The sequence below is a fragment of the Castor canadensis genome, chromosome 1 (assembly GCF_047511655.1).
Source record: "Castor canadensis chromosome 1, mCasCan1.hap1v2, whole genome shotgun sequence".
Lineage (NCBI taxonomy): Eukaryota > Metazoa > Chordata > Mammalia > Rodentia > Castoridae > Castor > Castor canadensis.
The window spans coordinates 187683324-187698369 of NC_133386.1; the positions used below are offsets into that span (position 1 = coordinate 187683324).

Sequence of the window (15046 nt, forward strand, 5' to 3'; positions counted from 1 at the left end):
TAATACTCTCCATGCACTATACCTATTTTAAAGTCCTGATTTTAATTATTAATATTTAAGTTGATGTTCAAAAGTGTTTCTCAATGTATCCCTGCTGTAGGTGTGCTTTACTTTTGTCCATTCAACCCCTTCCATTACTCTCTCTTACACTTTTACCTCCCACCCACCATTTTCAGCAGCTTTTAATACATATCCTTGTATTCTCTACTTTCACAGATGTTAGGTTTTATGATATTACTGAGCCTTTATCATTGTCTTTTCCATTCTCTCTTTCCCCACGTTTCATAGACTATTTCTACTATTGCAAGTCACCTTTTTTCTCTTATATGTGGAAGGCAGGTCCAAAGATAAACATATACACAAAAACAACATGATCATATACAAAAACTCATATGTAGAACATTTTTATAATACTGGGACTACTGTGTGGAAAAGGGAAAGAGGGAAAGGAAAACAGAATGATAATATTTATTAAATAATTTTTTCATTCTCTCATTTAAATGGAATATTATAGAAAAATCATTCCATGAGCTCTGTATGAAATCTTAGATGAGTCTTCAAGGTTTTTGAAATTTAAAACTATGTAATATAAAAGCAGGTAAATGAATAAGACAGAAATTAACATGGAGAATAAAACAATTATACTGACAGATTTTTTTAACACAAGAAATTTAATCAAAAACCTGAAAAATAATTTCTCCAATTTACTTAAACAGAGAAATGCGTCTACTTGGACTCAATGCCTTCATGCTGCTGATCCCACCAATGGCCATATTGTCATTTTGCCTTTATAAGATGTGAACAAGAAGACGTAAGTTGGTGTATTCTATGTTCAGAGTGTATTTTCTTTAAAAACTCTAGTAATAGAAATGTCAGGAATATAATCAGATACCAGATGTATACAGGATTTATTTGTACAATGTGGCTGATGTCAACATGTTTATACTGATGGGCTTCATAGAAGATTTTTACCTGCAAGTTATCTTAGTTTTATTATTTCTTACCATCCATCTTTTCACAATGATAGGAAACTTGAGATGGTTGTTCTGATCATTGGGGATTCCCGATTGTACAACCCCCTGTACTGTTTTCTGAATGCTTAGCCATTCTTGGATGTCTTCTATTCTACAGTTGATACCTCAAAAATATTGGTCAATTTCCTGCCAATTTTCATTGCATAGCCTGGATGTGTGACACAATATGTGATTATGTAACACATATGCTAATAATATATCTAAAATTCTTTGTAAATGTATAAATTATTTTAGACAGTAACTTACATGAAATATAACATGTGGTGGTATAATATTGAAATTATATGTCAAATGTAAATAGTTTTAATCTTTCATATTGACCATATAATTATTTAGTAACAGTATAAAATGTTTTGTCTACATTATAAATAAAATAAAAGTCTTACTTTAATTAAAATTTAAGAACTTTCTTAACCTAAAACAGAATACAAAGTTACAGATCCCCCTGAACATTTTCGCTAACATAACTAATGGTATAAATTTCTTGTATCATAGAAACTTACATAAATGCAGGCAAGGTAAAAGAAAATGTTACAAAATGAGTAGAAGTGGAAAGAGACCACAAATATCTCAAATGACAACAGCAATTTACAGGATCAGGAAGACTCAAAATAGTCTATCCAAATATTAAATCTACTAAGATTTGATAAGAATTTACTAAATGCTTATTTTTAATTTCAAAATAATAAGAATAACAACAAATACAGATTTTATATCACACAAACACCAAGGCCAAAAAAAGTAGTAATTTATACAGTATTAATAGTGAATAAGACAATATTTTAAAACAGATTAAGAACGTAGAGGAACATAATATATATGTAAAACATTTGAAAAAAATTGAGTTGACAATTTTGAATTTGATTAAAGAAACTAAATTTCTGACTTCTAGGATATGGAAGTCATACTCTGTTTCAAGCACCCAGAAAGCAGTTAGGGAAACTATGCAAATACAATTTTAATAAAAGGCTTAACTAAAATAAATAATTTATAAAATCACATTGGTTGGTTATGTAGTAATTGTTATACAAATTTAAATAACAAAAATTTAAATGCTCACAAATGGAACAGCATGGATTATACACAGGTTAGCTCAGCCTATATTCCCTACTACACAGGTATTGTGAGATTGGGAGGATTCCCCAGACTGGGAAAAAAGCTAGTGAGTCCCTACCTCCAAAAGAAAAAACCAAGGAATTATGGTGTGTGCTACACTGGAGGCATGAATAAGAGAATGCTGTTCTAAGGCCATTGGGAAAAACAAGAACTCATTGTTTGAAAAAATAAACTAAAGCAAAACAGGCTGGAGGTTTGACTTAGGTGGTACAGCACTTCTATGCAAACAAGCTCAGGGTCCCTGAGCTTTAACTCCAGGACCACAAAAAGAGGAAAAAAAGAAAAGAACATGCAACTATTCCTCCTAAAATATCAAAAATGCAGAAAAATGTAAAAATAAAAGAGATTTCAGTACTTTAAATAACCAAATTTTATGAGAAATTACAAAACCTAACTCATTATCAACTCAACTCTTGCATATGTCTTTCATTTATTAAAATTATAAAATAAGGTGAGTCAAGCAACTAAGGCAAGATTAAATTTTTAAAGAATATTCCAAACCAAAAGGAATGAGATGAAAACCAATGAAGCTCTTTGCCAAAATTCTTGATATGTCACAGACAAACACAGTTTTCAAAGGTTTACTAGTACACACATAAGAGATATTACAGCCTGTGGATTAGTAAATTGGAATATTTACATTATTCCAGGTTCAAAGCACTGGAAGAGAAGAGTCTTGATTTTGCTCATATATTGAGAATATATTCACTTCACAGCTATCATTAACACACAGATTGCCAAATATCAGGCTCTTAAGTGAATGCAGAAAGTTGCATAACAGTATATAGAATATGACAAAAATATTGTTTGCATATGTCATATGCAATATGCATACATACAACTATGTACTTATAAGAACATGCATAAAACTGTTTCAACTTGTCACATTTTTTTCTCTTTCTTAATGAATGTCATTATTTTCCAAATTGCCTCAAACTTAGACTATACCATTTTCCTTTAACCTACTGCAACTTCAATAGTTTACTCTAAAAACAACTTGGGGGACATCTAATAGTTTTATTTTTTATCTATTTTTAGGTGTGAATTCAATTCATGGAATGATTTGAACATTGTACTAATTGTGCTACAATACCTCTTTTTGTCATAACAACATTGTCTGAAATTAGTATGCATGCCCTATCATATTTTGCACATTAGTTACCTTTAAAACTCATATATTCTCACCAAGGATTTAAGAGATATTTCAAGACTTCCATTTACCACCTGGAGTTCTAAAATCAAAACCCAGGATTTGTCTAAGATTATGTTTTCCTAAGAATTGACAGCTCCAGACAAAAACAATCAAAGGATTTAATTCTTTTTAGAGAGAGATCAAGGACATGACCGATATGAAAGAAAGATGAATTTAAAAGTTTATGATCAGTATTATTTTAACTGCGTGGAGCCCCTCTCTTTTACATGACTCTAATGAAAGCATTTTTCACTTCTTTTTTTCTAAGACTACAAATGAGAGAATTCAGTATGGGGATCACAATGCTGTGACAAACAGAAGCCACTTGATCCTTTCCAATGGAGTAGCACTTTTTGATGTTAAATAAGTAAACATCACAGTGCCATAAAAGATGGTGACTCCCAGGAGATGAGAGAAGTCTTTTTGCTTTCCTGAAGTGGAAATGATTTTGAGAATAGTATAGAGAACTGACACATAGGATACACATATTATGATAAGGGATGTGAATAGAGTAGAACCAGCAAGGATTATTATCATCATTTTGTTGTGTGGCAATGTGAAATGTGGGCCAGTATGGAGAGTCCATACATTCCCAGGCCAGAGAACTGGCTGTGAGGCAGCTGGTTGACTTGTGAGCCAAAGCCTGTATATGAAGTAGGATTTATTGGAGAGTAAAGAAAGTCTGCAGCAACAGTAGTGTAATGGAGACCAGAAACTGGTGGCTCTCTGCCTTTGTGAAGGCTGGGGCTTTTATGGATGTTTTAACTCTGAATTTGAGTAGGGGTTAGGTGGACTGTTCTCCTTGGCAGAGGATTTGTGGGCTTTCTTAGATGAGCTGGTCTGTTTGCCCCTTATGTGGGGGTGGAATATTGAGAGCCTTTTGATCACCAGCCCTGTAGCAAATCTATGAGACCCTGTTTCTCCTCTTCAGGGTGCAGACTTACACCTCCTTCTCAGGATGCAGGAATCATAGTGCTCTCCATGAGGGATGGGATACTCACTCATCTGCTCTTTAGGTTTCCAAACCCAACAAGTCCCCCCTCTGAGACAAGTACTCAATTGCTGTTGGGGAGAGGGGTGATGACACATCTAGCTGCTTCGTGCTGGCAATGGGTAAATGGGAGTAAGGGTGGTTGTACTTTTCTCATGGGTTGACACATATAGTCTCCAGAGGCTCCCAATGGAACTGGATGTAGGGCTCATGAGTAGGCAGATGTGAGTATTCCTTGACTAAGAGCTGGAGTTTGAGCTGTTGAGATATGAATCTGGAGAAAACATTTATTATTCCAGACAGAAATATGAGCATTAGAAGGAGCAAAAAAAGGGGTCTGGCAAAGGCTGCATATCTATGGATCCAGATTCTGCAAAATCCTGCAAGTCCCAAAAAAGCTCTAAGCTGCTTTATGGTCTAGGTAAGTGGGAAACAGAGGATTGGGTCAATTTGCTCATATCTCAGGGAGCAAGTCTGTCCCTTTAAGACCATGTCTAGGTAAGTAACCTGAGGGAGGCATAATTGAGCCTATTTCTGGGAGACTTTTTATCCCTGGGAGGCCAGAAAGTTTAAAAGGGACCCAGTCACCCTGGAGATGAGTGGCTCTGTTGCTCTGCACAGAAATAAGTCATCAACATATTGAAGAATGGTGTCTCTGGGTAGTGCCAATGTAATAAGTCTCTGATTAGGGCCTGTGCAAAAAGATGAGGGCTGTCTCTAAACCCCTGAGGCAAAACTGTCCAAGTTAGCTGTTGTGAAGGGTTTGTGGGATCCTCAAAGGCAAAGGCAAACAGAGGCTGACTGTCAGGATGCAGAGGAATGCAAAATAAAGCATTCTTTAAATCTAGTACAGAGTAATATTGGCCTTTTGAGAGTATTTTAGCCAATAGAGTATAGGGATTAGGAACAATTGGATGGAGGGGAATGCCTGATTCATTAATAAGTCCAAGGTTTTGAACCAACCTCCATTTGTTTGGCTCCTTACAGATAGCACAAATACAAGTATTGTGGGGCGAGAGCAACTAATTAACAGCCCTTGTTTTTTAAGGAATTTATGTTAGGTAAGATGATTTGTCATCCCTCAGGCTTGAGGGGGTACTGTTTTTGATGTGGAAGCTGTGAGTGATCTTTGAGTTTTATTTGAATTGGGAGAGCCATTTTGTCTTGCCCTATAATCATTCCATTGGTCCATACTGTGGGATCTACTTGTTCCTGAAGAAAGGGCAGCATAAATAGTCACCTGGAGGGAGAATAATTTGAGCCTTAAGAGAATAAATCTCATCCCAGCAGTGGCTCTGAAGTCTCAGGGACTATGAGAAAAGAGTGGCAGAAGTGGAGGTCTCCCCAAGAGCAGGCCACAGGCTGAGTAAAATAATGCTCTAGAGGCTGGCCAGATTTACCCCAAACAATAACCTGGGACCAGGAGGAGATGGCAAGACAGAGAAATGAGCTTCACTGTCTAGGAAGAAAATGACCTCTTGCTTCTCTACTATCATGGATACCCAAGGCTCCTCAACATTGATGTTAAGAAGTGGAGGCTGGACAGGAAGCCCTGGGACCCATCAATCCACATGAGGTGGTACCCTGCCTCCATCTGGAGATTGGGTCACTTAGACCTCCAATGGTTACCTTTGCAGAGAGGGGTTGGGGGCTGGGGCTGTCTCCAGGGCTGTCCCCCTATTGGGCATTCTCTATGGAAGTGTCCCTCCTGTCCACAATGTCAGCAGCCTCAGGATGTAAGCCCCATCAGGTGGGGCACTCCCTGAGATCCACGATTGGGTCATGTCATCTTTCATCTTTTTCTTTCTTTTTAGTGAAATCCCAATTATATTATATATAGACATAGCTAGTTGCATTAGTTGGTCCAATCATTTTTTTCCCTCCAGCCACAGACTTTTGGAGTTTTGTATGGCTATCTGGGGCTGATTGAGTTAGAAACTTTTCTTTGAAGAGAACTTCTCCCACTGTGACTCTGGGTCCACTGTGGTATGCTTTCTGATAGCAGCCTTAAGACTCTATAGAAAAGTAAGGGAGTTTTCATCAGGGAATTTCACCTGGGAATAATTTAGAGGTTTAACTTTGGCCCTTTTTAGCCCTTCCACTACAAGATAGATGCCATTCATCCTCCTCATCATTTTGATACCAACGTGGATCTGCCAAGAGGACTGCCTGTGTCCCTGTGGGTATAGGTATACTCATCCCCTCATTTCCAGGTGCCACAGGTATTGGGGATTGTTGTAGATGGAAATTATCTCCAAACTGAGTGTCCTGGGCTGGGACCCATTGTTTTTCTAATGAGGAAAGAGTATGGTCTAATAGAAACATAATATCCTTCCATGTTTATTCAAAGGTTTGGATCACAGAGCTAAAGTCTTGGATATATTTGCCTGGGGCATCAGTATAGCTACCCATATCTTTTTAATCTCCCTTAGATCTAATAAATGGGGGTGGATATAGACTCACCCTCTTCCTACCACTGCCTGTTGAAGAGGGAAACACCCATTAAGAGGTTCCAAATATTGGGGTGGCTTTGAAGATAGGGCAGAGGGTGAAGCAGTAGGGATGGGGGCCTTGTGCTTGGTAAGGGGCTTTTCTGCTCCTCCTTCCCCATGTTTATCCTCTGGTTTACAAAGAATGGCCAGTGTTTGAGCATCTAGTTAGCAATTATGGAGCCATTTTGGGTGGTCTAAGAGATAAAAGAAATGATGTATATAGGTGACCTCAGTCCATTTTTCCTCCCTTTTACAGAAAATGTCTAATTGGAGTATGGTATTATAATTCAAGGAGCCCTGTGAAGGCCACTTCTCCTGGTCACCCAAGGGATATCAAGGCCAGTACTCAGTACAAAGAAAGAGGAGGGGTTTTGTCTTGTGATTAGTAAGGTCAAGGTCCTTCCAAGGATTTAGTAGACAGGCCAGTGGAGACAGCTTGGGAACTGAGGCCAGAAGACTGGAAGGGTCAGGTCCCATCTAGAAGAACAACAACAAAAAAAATTGGATCAGTTCATCTCTTGTTGGCATTCAACTGGGGATCGTGGGTGCAAGAACAGACACCCCTGCCTCATGATTTCCTTCTCCCATCTGTGACCAGGACAGAAGGAAATGCAGTGACTGGTTCGACTAGGCCACCTACTGACACAGTGAGAGAAAAACTCTAGGATCCTGCCTTTTAGCCTTACATTACCAAAAGCAGGCAGTCTCTTTAACAAAGGCTACCTCTTTAGCAAAGGGATGCATCACCTGGAGATGTGCCTATAAAGTTAGAGAAGGGTACTCAGAGGGAGACCCAGGCCAATAACAGCACCACAAAGGGACAACTAGTGTAATATTTGGAGGAAATTTTTTATGCTGAGACCAAAGTATAGGAAATTTTAAATAAGAAGCTTAGAGACCATAGCAACACCCATGTTTTTGCTGTTCCTGGAAGGTTACATTAGTGGTTTTTGGGACCATAACCTTGAGATAAGAATTGGCTCCTAGGACTGTGTCGGTCAGGCTTGAGGGATGAGGTAGGGCTCAACACAAAGCACTGCCACTCCCCTCACACCCAGACTAGTGACCCTCTCTGCCAATGCCCACCCCTGTGGCCAATCAGTCCTGCCTCAGTGTATGCACACCTGTGCACATTTATTTTTTCTCTCATTCCTTCTTGGGGGAGTAACATTGGTTCCCATTCATTGGCATGTATGGCTGCCTTCTGAGCCCTCTGTATGGATTGCCTTAGCTATGGCAGGAATTACCACTGCACCCAGGAAGTCTGGCGGGATGGGACTGTGTCCCTTTGCATGCACACACCTATTTGTTTTCCCTCCTCCTCTTATGGGGGCAGAATTAGGGTGTGTGAGGGAGCAGTTTTCTGCAGGTGCCTTTGCCTCTATCAGCACTCAGCAGTGCTGTGGACCAAGGGGCATAACAAATTAGGTGTGGGAATAACTTAAGAAAGTCAAAAGGTACCATGGTATGAGTTTTCCATAGGAGAGCAGGAAGCACAGGGAAGGGAAGGCAGACAGAGGTGAAGAGAAAGGTGGTGGGACTGGGGAAGGAGCATGTGAGTAAAAGTATTTCTGGTGCTTCTGTCAGGGACAGAAGGGGTGACCTATCATCCTAGGTAAGGGAGTGGAAGGCAGAGAGCTGGAGGCAGGACACATACCTGAGGGATTAATGATTAGGGTGCTTTCAGGTCATTCCCAATAAGTGGTACTGGAATGCTGTCAGCCACACAAAATCCCCACTCTTGGGCCACTGCCTCCAGCAGAAGGGGGTATTTGACAGGTGGGAAAAGATAAAGAAGATTGTCAGATGTCACAACCAATCAGGTCTCCTCCAACGTAGCATAAGGTATACCCACATAAACCCTGGGCTTGGTCTCAGTTTGCAGGAAGGGAGCAAAAGCACCCCCAGAGGCAGAATTGCCATGGGGCCAAAGTTGGCTAGGAGCTGCTGGTTTGATATTGTGACAGGAAAGTCCCTCAGGAAAATATGAACAGAGAGAGATGGAGCAGCACAAGGAAGTCTGCTTTTGGTCATTCCTCAGCAGAGGTTTTCCCCCAGCAGGAGAATCCAGCAGAGTGCGAGAAAATCACGGCTGCATCTTAGGCATGCCCCTGCTGGTTTGGTGCTCAAGTTATACAGACCTTGGTCCAGGGGAGATGTTCCTTCATGGTCACCAAAATGTTATGTGATGATGTGAAATGTTGTGGGCTGGTGTTGAGGGTCCTTGTCTTCATAGGCCAGAAAACTGGCTCATGAGGCAACCAGTTGACTTGTGAGCCAAACCCAGTATATGAAGTGGGGGTTATTAGAGAGAAAGTAAAGTCTACAGTAGAGCATGCAGCAGAGCCTGGAAACTGGTGGCTCTCTGCTCATGTGAAGGCTGGGGCTTTTATGGGTGTTTTAACTCTTGGTTTGGGGAAGGGTTAGGTGGGCTCTTCTCATGTGCTGAGGACTTGCAGGCTTTCTTAGATGAACTGGTCTGTTTGCCCTTTTTGATGGTGGGCAATCTTGAGAGTATTTTGTTAATCAGCCCTGTGGCAGATTTATGAGACCCTGTAACTCCTCTTCAATGTTCAGATTTATATCTCCTTCTCAGGATGCAGGATTTCAGATTTATACATCCTTCTCAAGATGCAGGAATCATAGTGCTGTCCATGGGGGATGGGATACTCACTCATCTGCCCTTTATGTCTCCAGACCAAACAATTCCAATATCAGATGTGTCCTCACAGGACAGGGCTAAAGTTTGCAACATGTAACAGAAATAGTGATGAATTGTGTTTGTGTTGCAGAAATGCAATATACTCATACAAATCATAGTGACAGAGGAATCCGTCAAGCCTATCATATAGGACCCAGTAAGGAGGCTGCAGAGCCTTGCCAAGATAACTACTGGATAGTGTAGGGGATTGCAGATGGCTATGTAGTGATCACAGGACATTGAGGAGAGAAGAAAATATTCAGTGGCAGTATACAAGACAAAAAATACATTTCTGTGAAGCAGCCCATGAATGAAATATTCTTGTTGGAAGTCACTAAGTTACTGAAGGTTTTTGGAGTGATGACATTTGAATACCAGAGGTCAAAAAATGACAGGAGTTTGACATAAAAGCACATGAGTATGTGAAGCTGGAGATCTAGTCAAATGATCAGTATCATCCCTACGATCCCCAGCACGATGACCAGGTATATCAGGAGAAAGAGCATAGAAAGCACCAGCTGGATCTCTTCATGTCAGTCCCATTAGGATGTGTTGTTTCACATACTCATTGTGCTCCTCCAAACTGTTGAGGAATCAAAGTTAAACTTAGCCCAATGACTTTTAAAAGCTTTCTTGTTTATATAAATGGTCTAGTATTAATTTTCATAATTAATTCACTTTTCATAGAAATCAACAATATAATTTTACTCTTTCACTCAAAAAGCAATTGCCAATTATATGTGTAGGGCCAAATGAAATTTAAGAATTATATATTTGATACATTGTAAAAACTTTTGGTCAAGTGCAATGGATCCCATCCAGCACAACAATCAGTCTATCTATCAGTAAATAAATAAATATCACATAGCAAAAGGTTATATGTTTCATAATTAGAATTGACTTGATCATGCTCCAAATGCATTCTTCCATTAACACATTTAATGTACATGAAGTATAATACCATAGTTACTGTTATTGTTCATGTATTCTAGATGTAGTAAAGTATAAGGACATATCAAATAATTTAAGATCAGTGTGAGTACATGTTCTTTGTAGGGTTTTCTGCTTTCATTCTGAACAGCGTGATCACAATAATGTAATCCAGTTGATGACTACTTCTGTAATCCTGAGGAAAATGCTAGAGACATAATGAACAATGATAGAAAACAACTTTAATGTACCCATGTATTGTTTTAATATTTGCAATATAAGTTAAGTCTACTTACAAATAAATTTAACTTACAAGGTACTTTAGTAGGGTGTATTATGAGTCTTAATTTTGGAAATCATGATATTTTTGTATCTGGATCAGTCAAAATCAAATGTTTTCCATAGTATTCAAGACGTGAACATTGCCTGTAGACTCTGATTCCATCAGCTCCATAATCCCTTTTCCAAAAATGCTGACCATTTTTGGTAAGGACCAAATGATACTTGTAGCAATAGTCTATAAAGCTGCTATTTTATTTTACCTTAACTAAAGCCTTTTCACTTTACAGTTATAACAAGAATACTTACTTTGAACCAAAGCTTTTGTTTTCCTTTAAATACAGGTTTCTTTTTACATTTTTTGCACATTCATTTTTTTATTCTGTGGTAAATTATATCATTCTCTAAATTTTGCTTAGGTCAATCAAAGGGAAAGTTTGCAGGAAGTTATGTCTCAAAGGAATCCCAAGGATCTACTGTGAATAAATCAGAGCAGTGTGCTCCTTGCTTCTCAGCTGGGAAAATCCAGGGAACCTCATGTAATAGCCTTGAAAATCAAGCAACAGTTCATCAATCTCAGGGAACAATTTCCAAAAAAAGTTACTTGGCATATTTTTAAAGACAAAAGTTCAAGAACTAAATGAGCAAAGAATTTTCCTTTTCACATTGAACTTCCACAATAAAGGATATGATCACTTAAGCATCTGTTTTTGATGGCATAATTTTTAACAAATTACTTATGAAACTTCACACCTAAGGACTTATTTATTTATAAAGTATAATTTTGATGTAGTATACTTAGCAAATCAAATAATTTTAAACTAGTTTGAAGAAGAAATTTTCAGAGAAATAATTGGTTTATGAATGACATTACAAATAATCAAACTGTAAATTGTTTCAAATCAAAATTTTTATATTCAAAAGTATGATTCCATCCTGAGTAAAATATGCTTATTAAAAATGATAGACTTCCAAAAACTCAATGAAAGCAACTATAACTTATTAACATGATAGCAGTTTCTCTTAATCATTTCACTTTGTGTGCATAACACTTGCTTGGACATATACATGAAGATTCCATAATTACTATTATATTGTATATTCAATATCTCATGCTCATTTTGCAATTTTAATTTTTACATGCACCATAACCTCTGTTCTGTTAACATCTTTTAGGCATCAAAATTTCATTTGTGTGTTATTGGTTGGAGTCCCATCATTCAGTATGTAAACCGAGAGTTCACTAACTGATAAATTCATCTTTAGAGGCATCACAGGAAATGACAGATATTTTTTTCTAGCTTGGTAGAGTTACATGGTTCTTTGCATGAAATAGTGTAAAATGTGGTTTGCTATCTTATTAAATTTTTTTTATTAAAGAAAATGACAGAAAAATGTCAAAATCAATGCTGAGGCTTGTAAAAATTTTGTAATTAATTTAGTGACTAAAATATCACTTCCTTTGAATATTAATGAGTCAATTTTTTTAAAAAATATAAATAATTTTACATATAATAATAAAGCTAAAATATTTAGTTTTATTTAGTATTATTCTCCCAAGATGAGGAAGCAAAAGGAAAATCTGAACAGGTACACAGGGAGAATCATGAAAAGTTTCTTGAGAGTTTTGCATTAAGTGATTATGAGATATATTTTTCTATGATATTTCTGTTCATACCCTAGAATTTTTAGGCATCAAAATTTCATTTGTGTGGTATTGGTTGGAGTCCCATCATTCAGTATGTAAACCGAGAGTTTACTAACTAATAAATTCATCTTTTGAGGCATCACAGGGAATGACATATTTTTTTCTAGCTTGGTAGAGTTACATGGTTCTTTGCATGAAATAGTGTAAAATGTGGTTTGTTTAGGTGAATAAGGAAGCCTTTTTATGAATTATTTTGTTGGTGAGCTCTTGGAAGATCAGTATTTTTTCTCACAATTTTATTTGTTGCTGAGACAGTATAATTTATAGCTTTTAAATTCAACATCAACCTATGTGACAAAATGTAACCTTGAGGTTTAGGAAAAATGAGCAGTTATTTTCTTGGTTATGAGGAAAGGTGTTCCAAATCAGCTTGGACAAGGTTTTCTTGTGTAGTTTTCCTCACATGGAAATAAATATTGATTAAATATAGAGCATTTTATGGCATCAATCAAATCTTATATCAGCACTGTATCATAGCAAAAGTCAAAGAGTAATAGGGGATTTTTAAATGTTCTTCAGTTTAAATGAAAATGTATTTTAATTCTTAGATCACCACATTGTAAACCATGATGGTTTTATACCTTTTTTTCTCTCTTTCTCTCTGCCTCCATTTGCTCTTCCCTATTTTCTTTTTGCTGAATTATTTTTATTATTTTCTTCTATATTTGGCTTACTAGAGAAAGAATGAAAAGCTTAATTTTTTAAAATTTTATTTCATTCATGTTGAATGCCATGTATTAATTGTAAGAAATAATGTTTCATTGATACATTTTCATACATGTAGATAATCTACATTGATCATAGTCAACTCATCTCTCACTGTTGCCTTCATTTTCCCAAATAACCCCTCTTCTAACTCAATGTCTTTCTAGATTTTTCATATGAAAGAAAACATGTAATATTTGTTTTTCTGAGTCTGTCCTATTTTCTTAACCTGACGATCTCAAGGACAACCATTTCCTGCAAACAACATGATTGTATTCTTTGTAATTCTCCATTACGGACATATGTCACATATTATTTATCCACTCACTTCTAGATGGGCACCTATGCTTATTCTATGACTTAGCTACTATGAATAGTATTGAAACATTTTGGGTAAGCAGGTATCAATATATGCTGACCTTGATTCCTTGAGGAATTTACAATCCAACAGACACAATGTGGTCCTGTGGCTGCCTCCTGCTCCTCCTACACAAGCAGCAGTGGAAGAGGAGAGAGAGACAGCAAGAAGTCAATCCAGGGTATTAAGTCAAAACACTCCCTCCCCTTTGAGCAACACCTTGGTGGGACCACACCCTCTACCCATGACGTGACCCAGAGAGCAGCACATGCTCTCAGGGTATGTCATCAGAAGAAAATTCCCTCCACAATCAGAAACTGCATTGTGTGGTCATAGAATTTACTTTTGGTAAGAGCCAGGTCTACAAGAATGAGACTAAGAGGATTGCCACCTATATTTTAAAACTTAACTTGCTGCTTACTGGCTCAAAAGACACACCAATGATTTGGAAATAAAACTCCAGCAAATGGAGCAAGCAACAGAGAAAATCACAAAACCAAGTAGGTGGGGCAGTCCAAGTGCACTTATGCAACCTTTTTGCGATTTTATTGGTGTCATTTTCAATTGATAAGATATAATTGTATTCATTCATGGGGTGCATTGTGATGTTTAGATGTACCTATGCACAGTAGTCATATTATTTGACATGTTTATCACCTCAAAAAGACAAAACTCACTGGATCCCACTTATGTAGAATATGAAAATGTTCAACTATAAGAAGAGAGTACAATGATGGTTACAAGAGTCTAGGGGTAGCAGAAATGGAGAGGGACGTTATAGGGAATGGTTGGTCAAAAAGAACAAAGTTTCAGACTTAGAGTTCTGCAAGATTCACCCTTTGCAGCAGGGCAACCATAATCAAGAATTATGTCCTGCATAGGTCATAGTCACTAATAGTCCTTTTGTGTCTCCCTGCATTTTAAGTGGATAGTGAGAGAAGCCTGGGTTTTATAACTTTTGTGATGTAGGTGATAGGCCAGGTATGGAACCAAACATCTTCAGGAGGGAGCCAGATGGAAGTTCACACTGTGTGTGACCAGCATACATAATACAGGATTCTAGTTGTAAGGGGATCTGGAACCAGGCTAGCCTTCCAAAGAATTCTTTATAGTGAGATATTGAACTGAAAGGATGCCCAAAGCTGCCTGGTAGCAAGAAGCCTTTTGAATCTCTGGTGGTGGAAGTGGAAGTGTCACAGATTGTTTTTCCTAGGTTACTATACTGGCTCTGATCTTTTCTGTATTTTCTCCCACATTTCTGAGGATGGTTCTTAATATATTTCTGTTTCTCATAAATCTTATAATAAAACAATTTTTCTTGTAAGATAAACAGAATTTCTTTGTAAGAAAAAAATCCAAATGAAGAAAAAACATGAAAAAATGCTCACCATCCCTGGCCATATAGGAAATGCAAATCAAAACCACACTAAGATTCTACCTCACTCCTGTTAGAATAGCTAGCATCAAGAATACCACCAACAACAAATGTTGGCAGGATGCATGGAAAAAGGAACCCTCATGCACTTCTGGTGGCAATGTA

The 15046-nt window shown here is 37.6% G+C and overlaps 1 pseudogene; it reads right to left on the reverse strand.

The window, feature by feature from the left end:
* Positions 1 to 3565: 3565 nt before the first annotated feature.
* On the reverse strand, positions 3566 to 13441 carry LOC109674232 (olfactory receptor 8H1-like; annotated as a pseudogene).
* Positions 13442 to 15046: the final 1605 nt, after the last annotated feature.